We start from the raw sequence: 22,643 nt of genomic DNA on the forward strand, positions 1-22,643 counted from the left end.
TTTAAAGTTTGGAACATTATATGTATTCGTAAAATGATTTACTGAAACTTCAGTGTGAGTCTTCAATTAATAAACGAGCCTATTCATTTTATTTCAGAAAATTTACCCTACTAGAGATCAATCACCTGATACAGGTTTTTACGTCCCATTTCAACACTTTCTGCCACAAAGTAAGCCTGTATCACCGACAGAGAACTGGCAGGTGGAGGTTCAATCCCCATCCTCTCCTCTCCGAGGCGCAGTAATCTAGCATTTCTCAGAGTAGGAAGTGCAGCTTGCGGTAACAGTGAATTGAAAGTACGCCATAAATATGGCGCCAAAAGAGTTTTCAAGCTGATGATAAGAGCTGATTTTTCTCAGTGTTGTCTTTTTTGTTCTGGGGGGTGGGAGGAGAGGTTGCAAGACAAGACCCGCCTGTGCATTTGTGCAGAGCAGTGTGCACGTACACCGGGGCAGAGGAGTGGGAGCAAGGCAGTAAGTGAAGACGAGGAGAGCTCAATGTTTTATTTTTGAAGGAGGGACGTTGCGAAACTGGCTTGCGATCTTTTCTGACTCATCGTTTGGAAATAAAGCATCCTTTTCTTTTCTTTTTTTTTTTTCTTTTTTTTTTTTTTAACCCCTCTTCCTCTTGCTTCTCAGTTCCCATGCTCCCGTATCACTGGCACCGGAGAGGAAAACACAGTCGGATTTTCTGACACCACGTTTGGGGCTGCTTTTTGCAAAATGCGACATGCTTTCCTGTGAGCGGTATGTTGTGCGCACCTCGCAGCCTGCTACACAGTGAACGGCAGCAGGACCAGCGGCAGCACCACCACCACCACCGCCGCCGCCGCCGCCGTGTTTGTTGTTGTTGACTTGTGAAGGCTGCAACTTAGTCTGGCTGCCACTTTTGGATTTTATTTCGGATTTGGACTCGGTGGTCGGTCTTCACAGAGCTGACGCGCTGTCAACACGCACCACCACCGTGAGGGGAAGGGAAGGGAGGGGAAGGGACAGTCCTGTCACCCAACGTGGATTCAGAGTCGGGGCTGTTTAGCAGCACAGCTAGCAGCCTTGCCAGGGCACCAAGTGGGCAAACAGAACTAGTGCTAAACCCTCCACTGTGAAACTACATGTGCCTGGCTCCCAATGATCTCCTAATCTCTGGGAATCGGCCGCCGTCCAGGACTGAGGACGTCTCTGCACCCGAAGCTGACTGCGATCAAGGTAAAAAACAAAATACAAAAAACACACTAATAGACGGATAAATGATGAAATTTAAAAGTGGGAGTGTTGCAGGACCGCTGAAGTCCACTTTGCTGCTGCTGCTGCTGCTAGTGCTATATTCAGTGCTAGGCTAGCAGCAGGGCAGCAGCTTGGTACGCACTTTTTTGCAGCGGGCTTGTCAGTCACAGTCAGCGGGCAGGGGCTCTTAACAGTGTCGTTACCCTGAACGGTGCGTGTTGGTCTAAGAGGGGTAAAGCGTTTTATGTGTTGCAATGAAGAAAAGACAAATAACCCATTTGAAGGCAGAGTCCGTGCATTCGCTGAGGTGAAATTAACCGGGCAAACTTGGCCATGTTGTGCTGCAAACGTAACATAAACGCGCCCCGGTGGGAATCAAGTGTGCGAGCGGGTAGTTGGAGAGTGTCCAAGTGTGGTTATTTTTGCGCGTAATTGCAACAAATAGGGCTCATTTGCAGCACTGTAGCGAGGAATGCGAGTTTAACTTGCAGGCGAATGTGCACACACACACACAAGCGCACACACACACACACACATACACGTATAGACACATAAGGGGCATAGGATATGGGATGAAGTTGTATGTAGCGCAGCAGGTCTGGGTGCAGGGTGGTGGCACCAAACGTTCACAGTCCTCGGATGATTTGCAGGTTCCTTCACTCCCTAGTAAAGGAGGGGGAGAGAGAGGAAACCAGGGGGGAGCAGCAGTGCTTTTAGGAAGGCTGAGCACGCAACCACACACATACACACATCAAGGAATTAGAGCAACTCCTCTCTGCCTCCTTCACCCTCTCCTCCTCCTCCTCCTCCTCCTGCTGCTTCATGCTGTGCAGCTCTAGCTGGCTTTGGGGGGGGGGGGGGGGGGGGGGCGTGGCTGTTGTTTACCTCATCTAAGTCAGAGTGCTATCTGTATCCCTAGGTTGGATGAGTGGGGCTGTTTCATCCTTCCCTGAAAAAAATAAAAATAAACAACACAAGGACTTTACATGTGGATGCAGGTGCTGATGCTGGGAGTCAGATGTGAGCAGGATTAATGGGGTGTAAGTGGGGCATTTGCCTCTGGTGTGATTTTCAGCGGTGCTTTGTGGCCATGTACTCTTCATAATTGCCCGGAGAACCTCTAAAGAATATTATGTCTGCCTATTAGTGCTGATCATTAATGGATGGAGCAATTTATCCAGATTTTTTTTTTTGTATTAATTTTCTGATGGCACATGTTAGGCTGAACTGGCTTGAGCCTTGAATCAATTAGGCTGGAATCATCTGGGGGCTTGTTAAATGTTCCCGGTTGTGACAGCGCAACCCCCCTCCCCTCTTACCACCATCACACACACCACACATGCATCACAATCACACACAAGCTTGAGTAGTGCACACATACCAACAACGCTCAGCGTGCATCTCGATCAGTCTAAACACATATTCAAGTACAGATGCGTGTACCATGCTCTTCAACCTCTCTCTCTCAACAAACTCTCACACATAGGCACTAACACACTTTTACACACAACCCTCCTCCCGCTGGGTATGAAACCGGAGATGAGTCATGGCGTGTGGGGGCATAACAACTCTGTCTCAGTCCCTCTATCCCCCTCTCTGTCTTTCACATCTTTCCTGATGCAGTGCTATCTTGTTTTCACTCACTCTCTCTCTCTCTCTCCCTCCCCTCCCTCAAGGCTCTCCTCTCTTCTCTCTCGCCCAGAGACAGTGGTTGTTTACAAGGCAAGAGAACAGGGATGGGAGCTGTTTTCATTTTGCATCCGTTTTTTTTTTGATGGCAGCCCTCCAGCCACTCACCCATGTTTCAATCCCTCTTTCCTCATCCATCCCCTCATCTCATCCATTGCTCCCTTTCCTTTCCATCTATGCACAGCTGTGTTCCTCCCTAAGCCTTTATCCGTCAACCCATGCTTCCATCGTTCCCCTCATCACCTTTTCATCAAGATTTCACTGTGATCTCTCTCATCATCTGGATGCACAGCCACGAGGAATGAATGTGTGTGTCCATATGTATCAACTCTCCATGTACAGTATGTCATGTGAAACTTGAGCACCTTTTAAGCCTTACATGTGTACATACGCACACGTGTGTGTGTGGGCGGGGGCGTAGCGTGTGTGTGTGTGTGTGTATTTGTGTCGGCTGCGTTAAGCGCTGAGCTCTGATTGGCTGGAAAAGGGGGTAAGGACCCCCACGTGGTGCGTTGTATCGCATTAGCAGCTACGTAGTGAGGAGGAAGAGGAGGAGGAGGAGGGGTGTTGTTCATGAATGGCCCACTGACGTCACTTAAACTGTACCCTCAATCACACACACACACACACACACACACACACACACACACACACACACACACACACACACATACCCACCCATGTGCATGTACATGTTTTTACACACATTACTATAGAAGGCTTCAGGGCAAATGTGTGTGTATGTGATTCAGTAATACGTGTCAGATAAGAAGGATAGGAACCAAGTGAGCTGAGGGATTTGTGTGTGTGCGCACGTGTTTGTGTATGTGTGCATACATGTGCGTGCATGTGTGTGTGGCTGCCTGGAGGCGTGTTGGCTAGCTGTCATGTCACTAGCTCTCTGCTGTGCTCCGCTCTGCTTACTAACTAACTAACCAGCATGTAGGCCACAAGGGTATTACTACTAGCTGACTACTAGCCGATTTGTGTGTGTGTGTGTGTGTGTGCGTGCGTGTGTGTGCGTGCATGTGTGTTCTTGCTGGTGTGTAGCTCCTATATGCTTTGATTTTGAATGTTAAGAAGAGCCTGATACTGGATTTCTGATGTCAATTCTGATGATTAATGTTTGAAGATTGTAAAGAGACAGAACTAGCACAAAATGAAATAAGTATTGCAGTGTTTTCTTTATTATGTTGAATCAAGGACATTATCGTAACTCCAAAGAATTTCTATTACAGCACTTTAATAGAACAGGAATATTAGATAACACCTATCGGTTATCAGTCACTAAATCATATCAACAGTTTAGCTGCAGAAATCAAACACCAGCCAATAAAACATGCAAGACTAAGACAGTGTTTGGTTTATTCTTTGTGCGTGTTAATAAGTTTACGTTTGCCTTGAGTGTGTGGGTTTGTCCTGGTTTCCTCACATGCAGGTTTTGTCATGTTTCACAAGTTTTGCAACATGAAACCAAACCATGTGGTGGATTAAATGCTGCAGCCATGTTTTTATGCATTGGCCCCTTGTGTGTTGTGTCAACGTTTGCTCTCAGTAGATGACCCTGCTGTGGCCTCGTACCTCATTAGTGGGGTCTTTAGTGTGTCTGTGTGTGTGTGTATGTGCGTGTGCGTGCTAACCTGCTGTTCAGTGGGCAGGACATGACGTCAGACCTCAAGGGGAGATGGAGGGGGGGTGTTTTAATTTTTTTCCTGTTCCACTGTGACTCAGCCTTGTTAGTTAAGGATAATTGCAAAGTCTGCACACCTGCACAAATCACTGAGGAGGAAGGAAACGGTACACATATTTCACAGAAAGATTTTTGCAGGAGTAATTGGAATGTGCTTCATTGCTCACCGGTCCCTCGCTGACTGAATAAGAGCAGTGAACGTTCTGGTGCAGCAGATGGTTTTTCAGATAAAATTAATGATCCGTTTTTTTTTTTTTTGTCATAGTTCATAGTGAAGTCTATGTTGTTACCACAAAGTTGACAGTGATATCATTAGAGCATATCTCACCGAGGTTAAGTTTCATGTCCTTTGTACTTATTTCACATGTTTTCATTCCCCCCTCAGCAATCCTACTGTAGGAAGCCATACATATTATAAATGATTATACATGGAATTTCTGTAAATGTACAGTTAATTTTTAATAAATTCATCAAGCAGATTTTCTGATTTCTGCTGGTCACTGTGAAGATTTGCTGCTTTTTTCTCTGTAATATTATCGGAAATAGAATATCTTTGGGCTTTGGGCCCTGTCGCCTCACAGTAAGAAGGTTCTGGGTTCGAACCCCGGGCCTGAGGTCTTTGTGTGTGGAGTTTGCATGTTGTCCCTGTGCCTGCGCCTGCGTGGGTTCTCCCTGCGTACTCCGGCTTCCTCCCATAGTCCAATATCATGCACAATAGGTTAATTGGCGAGTCTAAAGTGCCCATAGGTGTGAATGTGAGTGTGACTGGTTGTCGCCCCTGTGATGGACTGGCGACCTGTCCAGGATGTACCCCGCCCTCGCCCCCAATGTCAGCTGGGATTGGCTCCAGCCTCCCCGCAACCCTATAAGGATAAGCGGTATAGATAATGAATGAATGGATGGATATATATATGGATCAAAAGATTATTTGATCAATAAAAAACAAACAGGAATGAGCCCTATAATTAGTTAGAACTTTAGCAGTTTGGTTTCCCTCGTCCTGAAGTCTCTGGGGCTTTTTTTTAACAGGTTTTTGGTTAGATGACTGAAATAAGGTCTGTGGTTAACACAAGCTCAAGACGTTTTATTCTACAACATAAAATATGTCACCATTTGTGATTTCTTTCTGTCTTTCTTTTACAAACACTAAAAAGGCCGGTTGCTAACAAGCGGCTAAATGAGACTACAGAGATTGTCAACCAATCTACTCGCCAGTCCGCCTTTACAGCTTTGTGTCTATACTTATGCTATTGCAAACTATAACTAACTTTCTAAGAGGGAAGGCTTTTGCAGAAGAGGCAAGTGTGCTAAGTTTAGCTACGAGTTGGAAGTTTGATAGTGGTGACGTTGAAGTCATTAAGTTAGTTTTGTTTAGTCTTGGTTTCCAAAGTGTGTCGAAGCATAATTATACTTCCAGTTTGGCTGGTGACAACCAGGAGAGCTAATATACATCACAGTATCTTCTGCAGAAGGGAAAATCATATGTCAGGTTGTCTAGTCGATGGCCATCATAATGAAAAGCCAAATACTCAAGAAATCGAAACTGACACTGGCATCTTTATTTCAGGAAACCGAGAGATCAGTTTGCAAGAAATCTGGCTTTATCAGTGGTGTCAGGATTTGCAATTAAAAAAAGATTACAGTGGTAGAAAAGTATATTCCAGATAGAGTTCTTATGCCAAAAAAGTTAAGACTATGCAGCAGAAGTGTTTATTAAAATTTGTTATAATCCATTACATACTTACCCCTTTTCTTTCTCTCTCGCTCTCTGCCTGCTTGCTAACTCCTACTCCTCTTTCGGGGGGAAAAAAATTGAAGCGTCTGAAGGCTGTAAGCACATTGATGGACAGGCTGACAGATGCTGCCTGAGCTCCTGATGGGAAGAGTTTCAGGAGTGTGTGTGTGTGTGTGTGTGTGTGTGTGTGTGTGTGTGTGTGTGTGTGTGTGTGTGTGTGTGTGGAGAGTGGGCAAGTAAACAACAGACAGAAACAGTATGTCAGACCTTCCTTTGCTGTTTGAACACCTGGTGATCCAGTATGGAAATATGCTTCTGACTCACTGTGCCATCCTTGAACATTTTATTTGTGTGTATAATATATGAAAATGAATTAAAAAAAAAAAAAAAAAAGGCAGGAGATCCGATGTTCACAGAGACTTTTGTTGAAAATGGCTGGTGAGCTGAGTTTTAAGACCTTGAAAAGAACTTAGAAATTTTATATAGATTAAAAATGAGAAATAATACGATTTGAAATGGAGGTAAAGAATAGTGTGAACGGAAAGAAAGAGGAAGATCGATGGTGATGAGGTGTGGAGGGGAGGTAGTTGAAGAGAAGTGCAGGGGGGAGTAGGTGAAATGCAACAAAGGTGAAGACAAGAAGGTGAAGCCAGCAGGGACACGAAGGAGGGAGGGAGGGAAGTTGGTGAAGGAGGGAAGGAGATATAGGGTGGGTAGGATGAAAGACGACAGGAGGGGTGGAGGAGGGAAGGTGCGGGTAGATAAACCGGGAGGTGGTAGTCGGGGTCGCTGGGAGTGAAGGGCAGTGTGTTCATCCTCCATCTCTCTGTCCTTTTCATCCCTCCTTCACTCCCTTCCAGGAGCTAATGAACTCCTGATGGCAGCGGATATGGGGGAGCGATGGATCAATCCTCCATCTCTCTCTCTCTCTCTCTCTCTCTCTCTCTCTCTCTCTCTCTTCTCTCTCTCTCTCTATCTAACTATCTATCTATCTATCTATCTCTCTCCCTCCCTTCCTCCCTCCCTCCTCCCACCTGTCCTCCTCCTTTCTGCTCTCCCTCCTCCTGGGTTTTTGGCAGGGCCCCAGCCTCGCTGGCTCAGACTCACCTCCTTCATTGTTTGTCAGCAGATTTCAGGAGACGGAGCGGGAGGCTTAGTTAGAAAATTATTTGGACCTCTGCCTCTTGCTTCTTTTTTTTCTTTTTCTTTTTCTTTTCATTTCTTCTCTCTCTCTCTCTCTCTCTCTCTCTCTCTCTCTCTGCCCCCCCCCCCCTTTCTGTTTCCGTCTCTCTCATTCCTGCTCCCATAATGCAGCGGCAGCAGCAGGAACAGTGGCAGCATCAATAAATATTGTGTTAATGTTCTGGTGGCTGGAGCCAGCAAGGTGATAAAGGAAATCTATTTGATTTCTGTGGCTCGTTTGTTTGACCCAACGCCTCTTCGGGTTGGTGTACATATGTGTGTGCGTGTGTGTGTGTCCACATTGTGTTTGAATGTACTGAATGTGTGTGTATAGCTCAGGAGTTTCTTCCGTAATTCCTTAAATATTTTTTTCTTTCTGGTTCACTCCCTTTTTTGTTCATTCCTTCAGTCCTACTGTCTCATACTGTTATATTGAGCAACTCTTGTTCTTGATGCTCAGCATGAGGATAAATCACTAACAACATTGAATTCTAGTCACTGTAAAATAATTGTCCTATTATGATTCCTCTCAATGTCATCTGACCACGTCTGAAAGCAGAAGTGTTCATACTTATTTCCAGCAGCTGCAATTGAAGGTGATACAAGAAGCCTCCTGTCGTAGAGAGGGACTAGATGTGATTATCGTTCAAATGGCAACAACAACAGACATTTTTGGACCCATTTTTTCCTCAGAGGCATTCAAGTTCAATCCTTGCTTACTAATTCTGACATTGGGAAAAAAAGGTTTCAGAGACCTCCGACCAGCATGTCAGCTGAATCTAAGTTTTATTTAATTCATTTAAGCCACTTGAAGAATTGCTGTCAAATCTCAAATATTTCTCTACAACATATTTGTGATTAATGAGCAACCATCAAGGTAAAAAAAAAAAGAAGATAATTCCCATAAAACTCTGACCTGCTTCATTAAGATTTTGAGTATGGTCAGATTTTATTCATGATGGCATCGTCCTGGCAACAGTTAGTTTTTACCTCGATATGTGGAAGTTTTTCACTTGTGAATCAGGTGAATTTTACTGCCAAATATTCAGCAGTTGTTGCACACCGAGGTAACACTAGCTTATTTTTGATTGAAAGATTTTAGTGCCTGCACAAAGGTGAGACTGCAGGCTTCCTGAATGAAATGTCAGCATAAATGCCACCAAAACAAAACCCATTTGGAATCCGTTTGAATGAGCTGAAAATAGCTTAAACCTCCTGGGGAGTGACTGGTAGTCCCGTCTGTCATGTCAGTGGAGGCATGGAGCAAAAAAGTTTAAAAAAGTTACTAATAAGCCACCTACATCTATCAACGCCCTGACTAAATACAGTATATGTGGGGAAATACAGAAATGTACAAGATGATTCATTTTGGGAATCATCTCTAATGTTTTTCACTTTCCCTTAAGGACCAAGCTAGGTTCTTAGCATCGTTAGCGTTCCTCATCTAAACCACACTACAGCTAGCAGGGAGCATTTGTTTTTTTTTTTGTTTCTGTGTTATTTCACACTTCACTTATGGAGGCTTTGCTCCCCTGAGAGCAATACCAGAAAACTAATTTACTTTACAGAGACAACAGTCTTCTGTATTTGACATGAGGAGCAAGCTTCCTTCCATCCAGTGGATCCCCATGGAGTGTTCAGCGGGGGGTGTGTGTGTGTGTGTGGGGGGGGACCACAGGGGAGTGGGCTGATGGGAATGGTGATGGTGATATCAGCATCAGAGAGTGACTCATGACTGCACTTAAGTGGCTCTGAGCCTTCCAGTCAGTCAGGAGATGTTCGTGTGTGTGTGTGTGTGTGTGTGTGTGTGTGTGCGTGCGCTCCCAAGTGACGTTGTGAGCACATCATTAAAGTTGCTGGCTGAGAAGTTAAGCACCACGGTGTGCTGTGGTTTTTGTCCATACACTTCAGGTTTATTTGTGGTTTTCCACCTTTTGGTTGCAGCTCTCACCGTGTCAATGGGTTCAGGTTCACAGCAACTCAACAAACATATTCAATCGACTGCCCAGCGTTGGAGGGCTTTCTGCTGCTTTCTTTTGAGATACTGAACTTGTTTCTCAAATATCCTGAAACCAGAGTGCAATTATATCACTCCAGGAGGGGATCAAAGTTATTACAGTTCATCCTGAGGAGAGGGGGGGGCCATGAATGTGGGTGTGTGTGTGCGCCAAATGTCATGGCAGTCCATCCAATAGTTTTTGAGATATTTCACTGAAAACCAAAAATGTCAACCTGCTTTAGAGGGTCGGACGAAAGTCAGCAGGTGTCATCTCTGAGAACCATGGCTGTGTGTATTGATTTTGTTAATAGTTGAAATATTTCTGTTGTCTGGTCTGGTGGACTTACTAAGCGACAGACTGAAATTGCCATCCACAGAGGCACGAACCGAGAAAAGCAGCAAATCTACATGATGGAGAAGCGGGAACCTGCAAATGTTGCCAGTTTTTCTCGATAAACGACTTGTATGATCAGTCAATTATCCACATCAGTCACTACTAATTCACTGTTGATCATTTGGCTTAACACATTTTAAACTTGATGTTGCTCTAGATCTGAACTGAAAACTAAACCTCCCTGAAGCTTTTCTCTACTGCATGCTAAGATGCAATAGATTCATCATGTTTTACCCACATTTTTTTTTAGCATTTTAGTGTCAAATAAATGGCTGATGGGAAATCTTTGAACATGGCATACAAACTTGTCCCATAACAACACAGGGCATCATTTAGACAACACACCGAAAACATCAACTCCTCCTCTTGAAATGTTCAGGTGTTGAAAGATGGATTCTTGCCAATTTTATCCATATACCAAGCAAGGTGTGTGTGTGTGTGTGTGTGTGTGTGTGTGTGTGTGTGTGTGTGTGTGTGTGTGTGTGTGTGTGTGTGTGTGTGTGTGTGTGTGTGTGTGTGTGTGTGTGTGTGTGTGTGTGTGTGTGTGTGTGTGTGTGTGTTTTTCTAGCTTTCATGTTTAGCTTTTGAGTAGGTCCCTGTCTTCTTTCTTGCACACCTGTTTGCATGGGATGTTTGATGTGTGTGATGTGTGTCAAATGTGTTTTTTCCTTTTCTTTTTTTTTTTTCTTAGCAAGCGCATGCATCTTTACTGTGTGTGTGCGCGTGTGCCTGTGTTTGATGTTAAATACTAAATACTTGATACCTGACATCACAGATTGGTACACACACAAATTCAAATATGCACATACACACCCTGACATTTTGATTCTTTCAGCTCATTCATATTAGTTGCCCTATTTCTCCATCTCTGTTTCTCTCTTTCTCTCTCTCTCATCTATCTCTGTCTCTTTGTCTCTCCCCCTCTCTGTTCTCTTTCTGTCTCTATCTTTTCTCTCCCTGCTCTCTGAACCTCACTTTATAAATCTTTGTTATTCTTTTCTTTGGTGCTCTTTCCTTCTATACCTGTCAAACTCGTCGGTGTGAACCCTTCTCCTCTGCCTACCTTCTCTCTAGCGGCTCTGTCCAAAAATAGCTGTGTGTGTGTGTTTGTGTATGTCTGTGTATATGGAAGATGAGTTGGGGAGGAGAGTGAAGGAACGAGAGTGAAAATAGACTTGGACCTGTGTGTGTGTGTGTGTGTGTGTGTGTGTGTGTGTGTGTGTGTGTGTGTGTGTGTGTGTGTGTGTGTGTGTGTGTGTGTGTGTGTGTGTGTGTGTGTGTGTGTGTGTGTGTGTGTGTGTGTTGCAGTCTTCCCTGCATGCCTTCTAGCTGTTGCTGTCTTACTAGTATGCACATTAACACTGCACAGGCAAGTAGCGCACAAACACACACACACACCTGTCCAACCCATCTTATCTTTCCTGTTGTTTTTTTCCCTACGAAGAAGAGGAAATATTCTGTTAGTGGGTTGAGAACAAACAGGGAGGAAGAAAGAGAGGAGTGAGGTGACAGGGAGACTGAAGGAGAGGTAGAGAAATAATGACGGACAGACGACTGGAGGACGCAGAGAGTAGCAGTGAAGGAGAGAGTTGTTAAGGTATGGTGATAGGAAGGGGATGATAAGAGAGGTTGAATTGTATATTCCTGGTTTGGTTGTTGCCAAAGGCTTTTTAGACTTAGACTTTTTTTTTTTTAAAGCTTTTTGTTCCCCAGGCAGGTGGATCTCACCCTGTTCAATCAACACACACATACGTCAGGATCATAAGGAAAGAAGGAGAAACACACAGGCACACAATACACACAATAAATCCACTGATATTCAAACCCCCACCCTGGATACACAAGCACACACCTCCACACACACACACACACACACCACACACACACACACACACACACACACACACACACACACAGACACACACAGACATAGCACTGCCTCAGAGAGATGACTTGTTATGAAGCAATTTATATGCAAGGATTCTTTATCAAACTGACTGACCTCTGGCTCCTCAAGGAGCTCTAAGCACCGGCCAGCTGTGTGTGTGTGTGTGTGTGTGTGTGTGTGTGTGTGTGTGTGTGTGTGTGTGTGTGTGTGTGCGCTGTTTGGCAAACGGCTTCACTTCTTCACATTGTTGTTGATGCTTGTGTCATTTTAATGTTTGCGTGCGCGTGTGTTTGTGACAGAGCACCTACATCACCTGCATTATTGATATCCTTTTTGTATGCTTGTTGTGCTTTATACATTAAAAAAACTAATGTATATCCCAATTTCTACCTATGTATGTGTGTGTGTGTGTGTGTGTGTGTGTGTGTGTGTGTGTCCAGATGTTCCAGCAGTTACTTGATGTCTGTTTATTGTTGATGGATCTGTCTGCTTCTCCTGACAGCCAGACTGCCTACTCATCTCAAGAGAGCTGTGGGTGTGTGTGTGTACGTGTGTACGTGTGTACGTGTACTAGGGTTGTTCATTTCCAATTTGTTTTCAGGCTGATAGCCGGCGCTCGTTAACCAACCATTAACAGTTAACTGACAAGATTAAAATGTACTATCTGGAATAGACGAGTGTCTGTAAAGTGGACCGGAACGATCCAGAGTGTCGAAACAGAGAGCGAGACAGATTAGCACACACACACACACACACACACACACACACACACACACACACACACACACACACACACACACACACACACACACACACACACAGGAAAGAAGCCCCTGTTGACAGATCGTCACACAAGGTGATGGTCTTTTTAACTTCATTGTTGCAGAAGAAGCGACACCCCTCTAATCCAGGAACACATGTAAAGCTCTGTGCTATAAAATCATGAGGTTATTATAAAGATCAGCTCTACATGTGATTTTTAAAAAAAAAAAAAAGAGCAGAGGAGCAGAATCGCTTCTTGACCGGCACAGATAAATCTGTTTCTGGTGGTGAACAGCCGGACTACTTCTCACGCGACACAGAGTCAGACTGGCATTAAACCTCAATAAAATAAACAGGCCAGACTTACCTCAGTCCTCAGCATAGTGGACGGCTTGTCTGAAATAGCAACATGTTGCCATGCTGTGAGGTGACTCTGGTGCGGTCTGTTAACTATGAGACCCGTGATGGAGAATGGCCTCTCAGATGGTACTGATGTCCCAGGATATTTTAACTGTTTAACTGATAGTATTAATCGGTCAAGCAGTTAACTATGAACAACCCTAGTATGTACATGTTTTTCTATGGTCGTGTGGACACATTTTGGCTGGTTCTCACATCTTCAAAGGGCTGTTTGATGGTTAAGACTTGTTTTTAAGGCTGAGGTTAGAAATAGGTTAAGGTTAGGCTGAGGGGCTAGGAAATTATGGCAATGAGGAAAGACCTGTGTGTGTGTGTGTGTGTGTGTGTGTGTGTGTGTGTGTGTGTGTGTGTGTGTTGCCTTGCTAGACCTCTGCAGCTACAGTCTCTTAATAATAGATCAGCATCATGGCAGCCATTGTTGTGTGCTGACCTTAAGTGCTGCAAAGTGCTGTGAAAAGACACTGACCCACACCGGTGTTTCTGCTGAAGTAAATGCACTGTCATCAAGAGGATGACTGAGGGAGAGACAAACAGACAGATAGACAGACAGACAGACAGACAAGCAGTGGGGCTGAAATACTTGCAGACAGACAAACAGATGGCAGGCAAAAGGGTAGACGGGCAGAGAGGCAAAGAGTCAAGCAGTCAGACAGACAGAAGGACAGATGGCAGGCTTATAGGCAGACAGAAGGATGGACAGAATGACAAATGGGATGCAGCCAGTCAGATGGATTTGGAAGCTAGAAGATGGACAGAGAGACAGACAAAAAGTCTTGCAGATATCCTGCGTCAGTCATTCAGAATAGAACAGATTGTTAACTTGAATTATCTTTGACATGCTTGTGCAAATATATGTTTCACTACACATGATCACTGATTAGTATAACGGCCATGATTAAGTCTACAGCCAGTTTAGCGCTGAAACCATTAGCTGATTAATCAGAGTATGCTTTATAAATTAATTGCCTGCTGATTAACAATTAATTGCCTGTTAATTGATGGTTGACCGCTAAACATTTTCTCATTTGAGCCTCTTCAATATGAGCATTTACTACATTCTGTTTTACATCCTTGTCAATGAAATATCTTTTAGACTTTTTTATAGAGCAAATGATGAATGGATTAATAGGAAACATAATTTGGAAGCTAATCAACCAGGAAAATCATTGTTTGTTGCAGCCCTTGCTTTTAATGCACTAGGTGTCTGGAAGGGCTTTGTCTTAACATCAGCAATGTTGTCAGAATGAATATCACAAGAACTGGCATAACCTGCTAGGAAAGTGACAAAATTAACAGAAAATCTAAAGAAATAAAAAGATGTCACAGTCCCAGTCACACAGTTTGATTGACTGGTACGATCTGACTGAAGTGCAGTACTTTTCAACACATTTCATCTTGCCTTTGGTAGACCATACGATGCTGTCAAGATGTTCTAAAACCCAAACACTGCTTTTTTTTATGACACTTTATCTGCGGTGGCATCTGCTGTCTCGAAAATGACGCTGATGAAGCTTCAGTGGCTTCACCAATGGAGCTGATATGATAAACCTGTTTCTCACTCTGCTATATACTGCAATTCACAAGTAATGCAGTGCAGAATGCAAACGTGTGGTCGGATTATTTTTCAACAGAAGTCTTGCGGGTATCACCTTTTTCAAGTAATTCATAATTTAGAAGTAAGATGATTTAAAAACTGGTATATCTCTACCAGCTTCCAAACTGTGATATTCCTCCACATCCAAACCCTCTTAGTGGTTATGAGTTAGAGGCCTGTGCTAGCATGCACTCAGTGGAGTTCAGAAAAACTCTGAACAGGTCACCAGTCACATCACATCATTTTAGAGACTTCAGTCTCTAAAGTCCACCTGAGTGGAGTCTGATTTTGAGAAACAGCGCTGATGCCTGTGCCACTTGGAGTGGCTGAAATGAAGGATTTGTTTACTCTGTTGCATTTCTGGTTCATTTAGTTTCTCAGTGGCTAGTTATGAGCAAATCAAGGCTCATAAACACAAGTCAAACTAACTTTTTTTTTCTTTTTTGCTTGCCCATTTGAAATATGACCTGTGAGATAGAAGCTTTTATCAGTGGATCTGATTATGTTACATAATCACAACTGACTTGGATTACTGAGGGAGATTCACATGTGCAGGGTTCCTCTGCTAGACTGTTATTGTTCTCACCTGCACAAATGAGCAAACCTAAAACAAAGATATGCTCCAGAGTGACGAATAAGATGCTATACATATACTGGGAGTGTGAACACACCCTGAAACAGTCATCTGTCAAGTATACGCTATTACTCTTCGAGCAGAAACAGCTGCTTTAATCCAACTTTTTCTGTGCTGAATCTTACCCCACTTTAGTAGCTTGGGTGTGGGATGTGTTACAGATCCTGTGAACTGGTAAAGTAGCTGACACATGATTTCTTTCCCACCTGCAGCTTGGTGTCCAGATACAGCTGTTTTCTCAGCCCTGATCTGTTTGCACATTTCAGAGAACAGCTCCCTTTAAAAGCTCAGTCAGACATGGGGCTTTCGACAGTGTCATAGTCAGCCAATTAATTAGCTCCCCAGGCGACTTGGCTTTCCCAGCATGCATTAGTCAACCCTCTCACTGTTTGTCTTATTGTAAATGTCTTGGGCTGACACTAAACTATCCACCGAATATGTGGCTTTCACATGCATAAAACCGAGAGCTGGAGGTGGCTGTCTAAACCTGTGGCGTCCGAGTCAGGTTTAAATTTCAGGCTTGAGTTTTCCATATTTACGTTTTTCAACGCTTTTGTAAATTGAAGCATGTAGATTAAAATCTGCGGAAATGTTCAAAGACATTGGTTGATGATGACGAATCGTGATTGTTAAAATGGAATTTGAAAGTCGTTTTGGTTGTTTTGGATGGAGTTGACTCATTTCTTAAATGGGCATATTTCATATTTCTTCAATCGCTGTCAAAACTTTGACATTATTTTCTTCTGGCAACCATTACTGCAACATCTGTGTTTTTTTTTTTTTAAAGAATTTTTTGGGCTTTTTTGTGCCTTTAATGGACAGGACAGTAGAGAGACAGGAAATGGGGAGGCAGAGAGAGGGGGAATGACACGCAAGAAAGGGCCGTCCGATGCGGGAGCCTAACCGGGGGCCAGCTGCAGCGAGGACTGTAGCCTCTATATATGGGGCGCCTGCGTAACCCACTGCGCTACGCGACGCCCCTGCAACATCTGTGTTGACTGAGAGTGATGTCAATGCGACAGATGTATCGCTCACTACTAGCTGGTTAGGGCACTCAGCTCACATGACTGTGACCTCAGGCCGAGTGAAAGAAGTAAAATAAACAATAATTCCACGTGCTTATCAGGCCAGCCTCTGTTTGGGTTTGGAGAAAGTGAAGCCGGGCTACTGTGTAGTCTGCTGGAGATTTTAATGTCTGATTGACATAGTTAATAATCTAAATCATTAATACAACAAGTTATCCAAAAGATTAAAACCCTTACACACCCATAGTCCACCAGCGCAGGTGTTTTCAATTATGTTGCCTGATTAGACTGTTTGTCAGTGGGTGTGTACAGACTTGGCTTGATTGATATCCCCTTTCTCTCCTGTTAGTTTTGTTTCACCCATTAGGGCGGCGCACAGCTTTTTAATGTAACGTAGCTTGGCCAAGGGCAGCGAATAGCATGCCAATAGTTACTCTGTGTGTGTGTGTGTGTGTGTGTGTGTGTGTGTGTGTGTGTGTGTGTGTGTGTGTGTGTGTGTGTTTGAATGTGCTGGTTTGTTAGCTGATGTTTTTATTTATGTACAGATTTTATATGTCTGTCTGTCCTTCATTCATCATATGTTAGGCAGTACTTCCTGTCTCCATTATGGCGTCTGCCTGACTGTGTGTTTTCACTGGGACATCTTTATATTTGCACTACAGGTTCCTTCTATTAAATTTCAATATTAACAAGGATGTGCTTTAAGACACAGAGTTCATATTCACACTGATAGCTTTTTATTTAAATTGATGAGCTCATTAGTAAAGCTAGTTGGGTTTAATATAGCATGGAGATAACAACAGGGTGTAGGGAACATACAGTTTAAAGGTGGTTCATGTTTCCATGCGTGCTGTTTTATAATATGTATGTGTGTATGTATATATATATATATATATATATATATATATATATATATATATATATATATATATATATATATATATATATATATATATATATATATATATATATATATATGTAATATATGTAATGTACATTTGTGTGTTGAAATGTAATTTTGTTTGTTTGGACATGAGCAGAGCATTTGTGTCTGACTCAGTAACGTTCTGTGCTTCCTGCTGCCTTTCTTTGACTTGTTTGTCTTTGTTAGCCTAATCTAGTCTCCTGTCTGGATGTTTTTTTTTTTTTTCAAGCTTAACTCTCATCTGTCTGTCTGCCTCCATCTTTTGGGATATCACTCTTTTTTCCTTTGACTGATGATCTCTGTCTTCTCACTCCTGTATTGATCTCTGAATCTCTGATCGTTTTTTTCCTCTTCCTTTCTCTCTGCTCGTTTCCAAACTTCATTTTTTCCTTCATTTAGCCTGGAGACCTATTATTTATATGTCAGAAATGTCCGGCTACGCCAAAACCAAATTATTTCACGATATGGTTGTATTTCATTCTGTCTGATAGTGTTCTCTCCTTCGTACAATATGGTTTCATCGACTCTGACAGCTGGTTGCCTCCAGCTATTGTCCTGCTTCAGCTCTGACAAAGGTTTGCAGGTTTACACGGTCTCATACTGGTAAAGTATGAATTCATAATGCAACAAAAGCCAATAGTTTACATATTAATTGTTTATTTGTTTGGACTCTAAAATATTAGAAAACACTAAATAAATATGCTATCATCAAAGATTCCCAGATCCCAAGCTGTCTTTCATGTAAGACTCACAGGAATAGAAAATACTCACATTAAGAAGTTGGAACCAACACATTTTTGCTTAAAAAATTAGTTAAATGAATAATCATATTTGTCCATCGACTGTTTACTCATCTAGTTGTTTCAGGTATGTGTGACACTATATGTTAAAATGCAGTACAAACTTCAGATACATATAGAATAAAAAATAATGCACAGGCACCACAACAAAACGGGAGAAACCTTATTGTAAATTTTATCGTCATCTCATCATTTTACTGGACTCCCAACACCCTTTACACAGTGAGCACAACTTGCTTCCATCAAAGGCAGGGTTTTACCTCTCTAGAGGTGGCACACACAGATACATGAGGTGTTTTATTCCACCAACTCCTTTTTTTTTTTTTTTTTTTTTTTTTTACACAAAATGTGATTTGGCCTCTTACTGCCTGTGGACGGGTGGTTTCTGGCTTCGCTGCTTTTTCTGATGTCACAATGACAGCGATGATGTTGGTTTTAAGCTGTGTCCTTGTGTTTATTTGTATCCGTAATGTATTCATGTACATATTGTACTGATTGACGTTTTTATTCATCATTGTATTCTTGTGTTTACTGTTATTGACTGCTGTCTTTGAGCCAAAGTGTCCTGTAGGGACATTGAAGCTTTAGTGTACTCTGTATGCCAAATATGCTACAACCTGAGAGCCAGGTCCTGGTTGTTGTAAGTTTTATGTGAAGATACTTGCGTTTGTATCTTGTGAGTATGTTTTGATTTCCTGTTCTGCGGTGAGTCCAGTCCTCACCTGTAACTGCAGGACTGGACTCTATATCAAGGAAGGCTTGCAATGTAGGCAGTTCAGTTTTATTTTAATATTAAGATTTTATTTTAAAGGTGGATGACAAAATCCCAAACTGTCACCCAGTCCAAAACAAGAAAGCAAACAAGTCAGCCTTGTGTTATCACGTAGCTGTGACACAACTCAACATTTCCACTATCCTCCCCACTCCAGTTTCTTTCAACAACCCAATGTACCAAACAAAAGACATGCAGTAAACTGTATACGTGCACTCAGAGAGCACAGGCCTCTGCCAAGGCAAGTTTCAAACAACATAAACCAGACTTCAGAGAAAAAAAATCTAATTTATAGTAAATGATCTGGATCTGCCCCAAAATGTAATGGGTTCTTCCCCGGCCTACGCCCCATCCCTCCACCAAGTTCAGAGCAAATCGGTTCAGTACTTTTTGGGTAATTCTGCTGACAAATAAACAGACACGGCTGAAAACGTAACCTCCTTGGCGGAGGTAGTAATGATGCAATAACATGATGTCTGCTGGATACTACCTGAGGCTTTTGGGTTGTTTTTGTATTGTAGGATTGAAAGAGAAGCTGTGGAAAGAGGACAATAATCACTACAGTGTGTGCAAAACAATGTTTGCTGTGTGTTCATACTGTATATGAGATCTGTAATGAAATGAGCATCAGATTGGTGAGGTTTGCTTTACTCGTGTGCTGAATCCATGTTCGCATGACATCACAGTCTTTGCTGTGAGACACGCCTTCTGAGTGGCGACTTAACGTTGACGTTTTGAGACATTGGCTGGTAAAAGCCGCAGCACTATACATTTTATAAATAGAGCAACTCATTTGACCATTGCAAAGTTTGAGCTAAGGATACGTTCTGAGCCAGTCAGCCTGAAACTTGTCTTTGGACTGCTGCTTCCTTAGTATAGATGCAGTTATCTATCCGAGGATCCTGTGGTGTTTTTTTTTTTTTTTTCCCTGATGATGTACATTTACATTTTAGCCATCGGTCCATGTGCTCCAGGGTGGAAATGGTCCGTCTGATGCTGCGCTTCTGGGCAGTCGGCTTGCATTCTGCAAGGCTGCAAACATTGGCTGAACATTGTCAGACATCGCTGTAAACGTGTGTGGGAATCAATGAAATTATGTTCAATACCCGCAATCCCGCACTGAAATTGAAGCCCTGCTGTAAGCATTTGAATTCTGGCTCTACAGCTAGAAGCAGTTACAGCTGTTTGGCAGGACGGTTGTCAGACTGTCACAGACTCTCTCTCTCTCTCTCTCTCTCTGTTTGTCTCTGTAGGCTCTTTTCCCCTCTGTCTTTGTGTCTCTATTTTGTCTTTGTCTTTTCTTTTTGTCCTCAGGAAGTCACCCAGTGCAGACCTGGAGTCTGATTCACTGGAGTGATTGAGATGAAGTTGTACATTTGTGAGTCTTTTCTGTCTCCCCTTTTCTCCTTCACCCACCCCCATCTCTCCAGAGAACAAGAAATATCTCAATCTCCAGTGTGGGCTCTGGTTCACTGGACTGATTGAGACGGGGTTGTGAGAGAGAGAGAGAGAGACTGAGCGACCTGGAAGCTAAGGATGAGGAAAAAGTGGAGGGAAAAAAAGAAAGGATGTCAGGAGGAGAGAAAGAATAAGTGAGACAGAGTGATGGAGTAAATGAACTTGGAAGCTTTTCAGCATTGCAAAGCTGCCTCGTGCCATAGGTGAGCCGTCTCCAAAAGAGAAGGAGGAGGGGGATTTTAAGGAGACACAGTGACGTTTCCAATTACCATCAGTTCTTTCACTTTAACCGGCCAGCAGTTCTACCCTTACATACACATTGAGAAATTCTGAGCTGCCACCAGGTGAAGAAGTTAAAGAGACGGTCCTGTCAGCTTAAAATCACAGGTTCAGGCTCCATGACGGCAAGATGTCACAGAGACACTGAACCTCAGCCAGTAAATGTGGCTGGTAAATGGATATGGACGTAGTGTCCACTAATTAGAAGGTCGGTGGTTCAATCCCCGGCTCCTCCAGGCCCCGTGTTGAAGTATCCTTGGGCGAGATACTGAACCCCACATTGCCCCCGATGGCTGCTCCAGCAGTGTATGAGCGTTATGTATGAATGTGTGAGTGAATGGGTGAATGTGACAAGTATTGTAAAGCGCTTTGAGCGCCCAGCAAGTCCATTTACCATTTATCATATGTAACATATCAATCATTCAGCATATATCAAATACATGTATTTTTCCAATCCAATAGCCAACAAATGGAAAATAGAAACGCAATTATCAGGAAACATGTCACAACTACACAGAAATTTAGGACATCTAAGTTATTGTTGTGTATTTTGAAAGTGACTGGTAAAAAAAATTAGCCGGAGCGGCTGGTGAGGGTTTCCCGCTCTGGTCAATACAGTGAGAAAAGTGGAGGCATTGCAAAAGAAATGGTGCAGTACTGAGAGAAAATCATTATAATTCACTCTCATTTTCCCGTCTGAGTAAGCATACAATCAAGTAAGGATTTGGCTACTGCTTGGAGGTAGTGCTTTTATCATGACAGGCATACCGAAGAACAGCGAAAGTGGAACCAAAACTGGGACAGCTGTGCAACCAAAATCAAAATTACTCCCCAACTGCTGCCATAAAAAACAGCAAGGACACACACACACACACACACACACACACACACAAAAAAAAATTATAGGCAGGAGGGAATATGTTTCTGGATTTTTGCGCTTAACCAAGCAACGGCTGGTTAGCATTGTCAGCAAACTAAATGTCAGCAGCTAGCCACACACTTACTGATATGTCATGAGTGTGTATGTGTGAGAACGTCTCACCTCTTTTGTGAAAGCGAGAGTTCGGTTGACTGAAAAAGTTTTTATTCCAAACTGAAGTGAAAAGCAAAACCTGTTGGGAAATCTTATTATTTTCACAGGTGTTTCTCCTGCTGCGACATGTCAAAATGTCTTCTGTGATATTTGGGACAAGGCCTATTGCACTTGACAATGCTTGACTGTTGCTCTATGAAATCTGCTGGGAGCAAGCAGTACAGTGTGCAAATCTTATTGCTAACTCCTGTTGATGGTGTAGCTGTTGAGTGTGACATCACTAGGTGCATGTTTATATGCCAGATGCCAGTAAACCTGTAAAGGTGCTAGTTGAGAAGCTTTCCTTGGAATGACTTGGCATGGAACAACCCAATCACCTGACCAGCTAGTTACTCTGTAGTGCACTCAGTCAGCGACTCCACTCCGGCTCTATTTTAATGGACTTTGTTATCCAAGCTGGAAGCAGTGGAAGAGGAGAAGAGAGACAAATTTTTACCTTTTTGGAGCTACCGTGAGATGAGCGTTGCAAAGGTTGCCAACAGATCCTCTCTCATCTCACAAACTAAAACATTAATTTTTATAGCATCTTGGAAGCATTAGAATGCCTCCCGGCTCATGATGAATGCTTTTCAGAAACCTGATTTAAAACAGCGTAGGAGTTTTTACATCTGATGCAACAACTCAAAGCCGTCGCGTTGATGGATGGAGCCCCGTTCAGTCGAACTAATCATGAGAAATAACCGTCTACAGCTGTAGCCACAGGTATAACTACAAAGTACCAAGTGGGAGACACCTGAGTAAATATTTCTGACTAAAATTTTTATGCTCAGTCAGTTGACTCCTCGGTTGAATCACAAACAAAAGTGTCCAAAAATAGAAGCTGCGATGTGTTCATCATCCAGCACATTTTCTGTCACAAAATTGTTGTAAATGCTTCAGACAACTTCTAACAGACTCATTCAGAAAGCTGGTGTAAAGAATTTTCTGTCACATTTTTTTCTGTGTTCACATTTTCCTTTGGGTGGTCGGGGAAAAAAAAATGGCTGGACTGCTTTTTTTTTTTTTTTTTTTTTAAAAAGAAAAAAAAAAAAGAGAAAACTTTGGTGCCCTGAGTGTGGTTTAAGTGGGTCGCCTGAGAGT

At 42.9% G+C, this 22,643-nt stretch overlaps 1 protein-coding gene across 1 annotated transcript in view; it reads left to right on the plus strand.

The window, feature by feature from the left end:
- Window positions 1-270: 270 nt before the first annotated feature.
- jade2 (jade family PHD finger 2) overlaps window positions 271-22,643 on the plus strand; it is a 184,204-nt gene continuing 161,831 nt past the window's right edge. Inside the window, exon 1 of the mRNA XM_056397068.1 lies at window positions 271-1,206. The gene's annotated coding sequence lies outside the window, so the exon portion shown is untranslated. The remainder of the gene's footprint in view (window positions 1,207-22,643) is intronic.

This window comes from Seriola aureovittata, chromosome 15, assembly GCF_021018895.1.
Source record: "Seriola aureovittata isolate HTS-2021-v1 ecotype China chromosome 15, ASM2101889v1, whole genome shotgun sequence".
NCBI classification, from domain to species: domain Eukaryota; kingdom Metazoa; phylum Chordata; class Actinopteri; order Carangiformes; family Carangidae; genus Seriola; species Seriola aureovittata.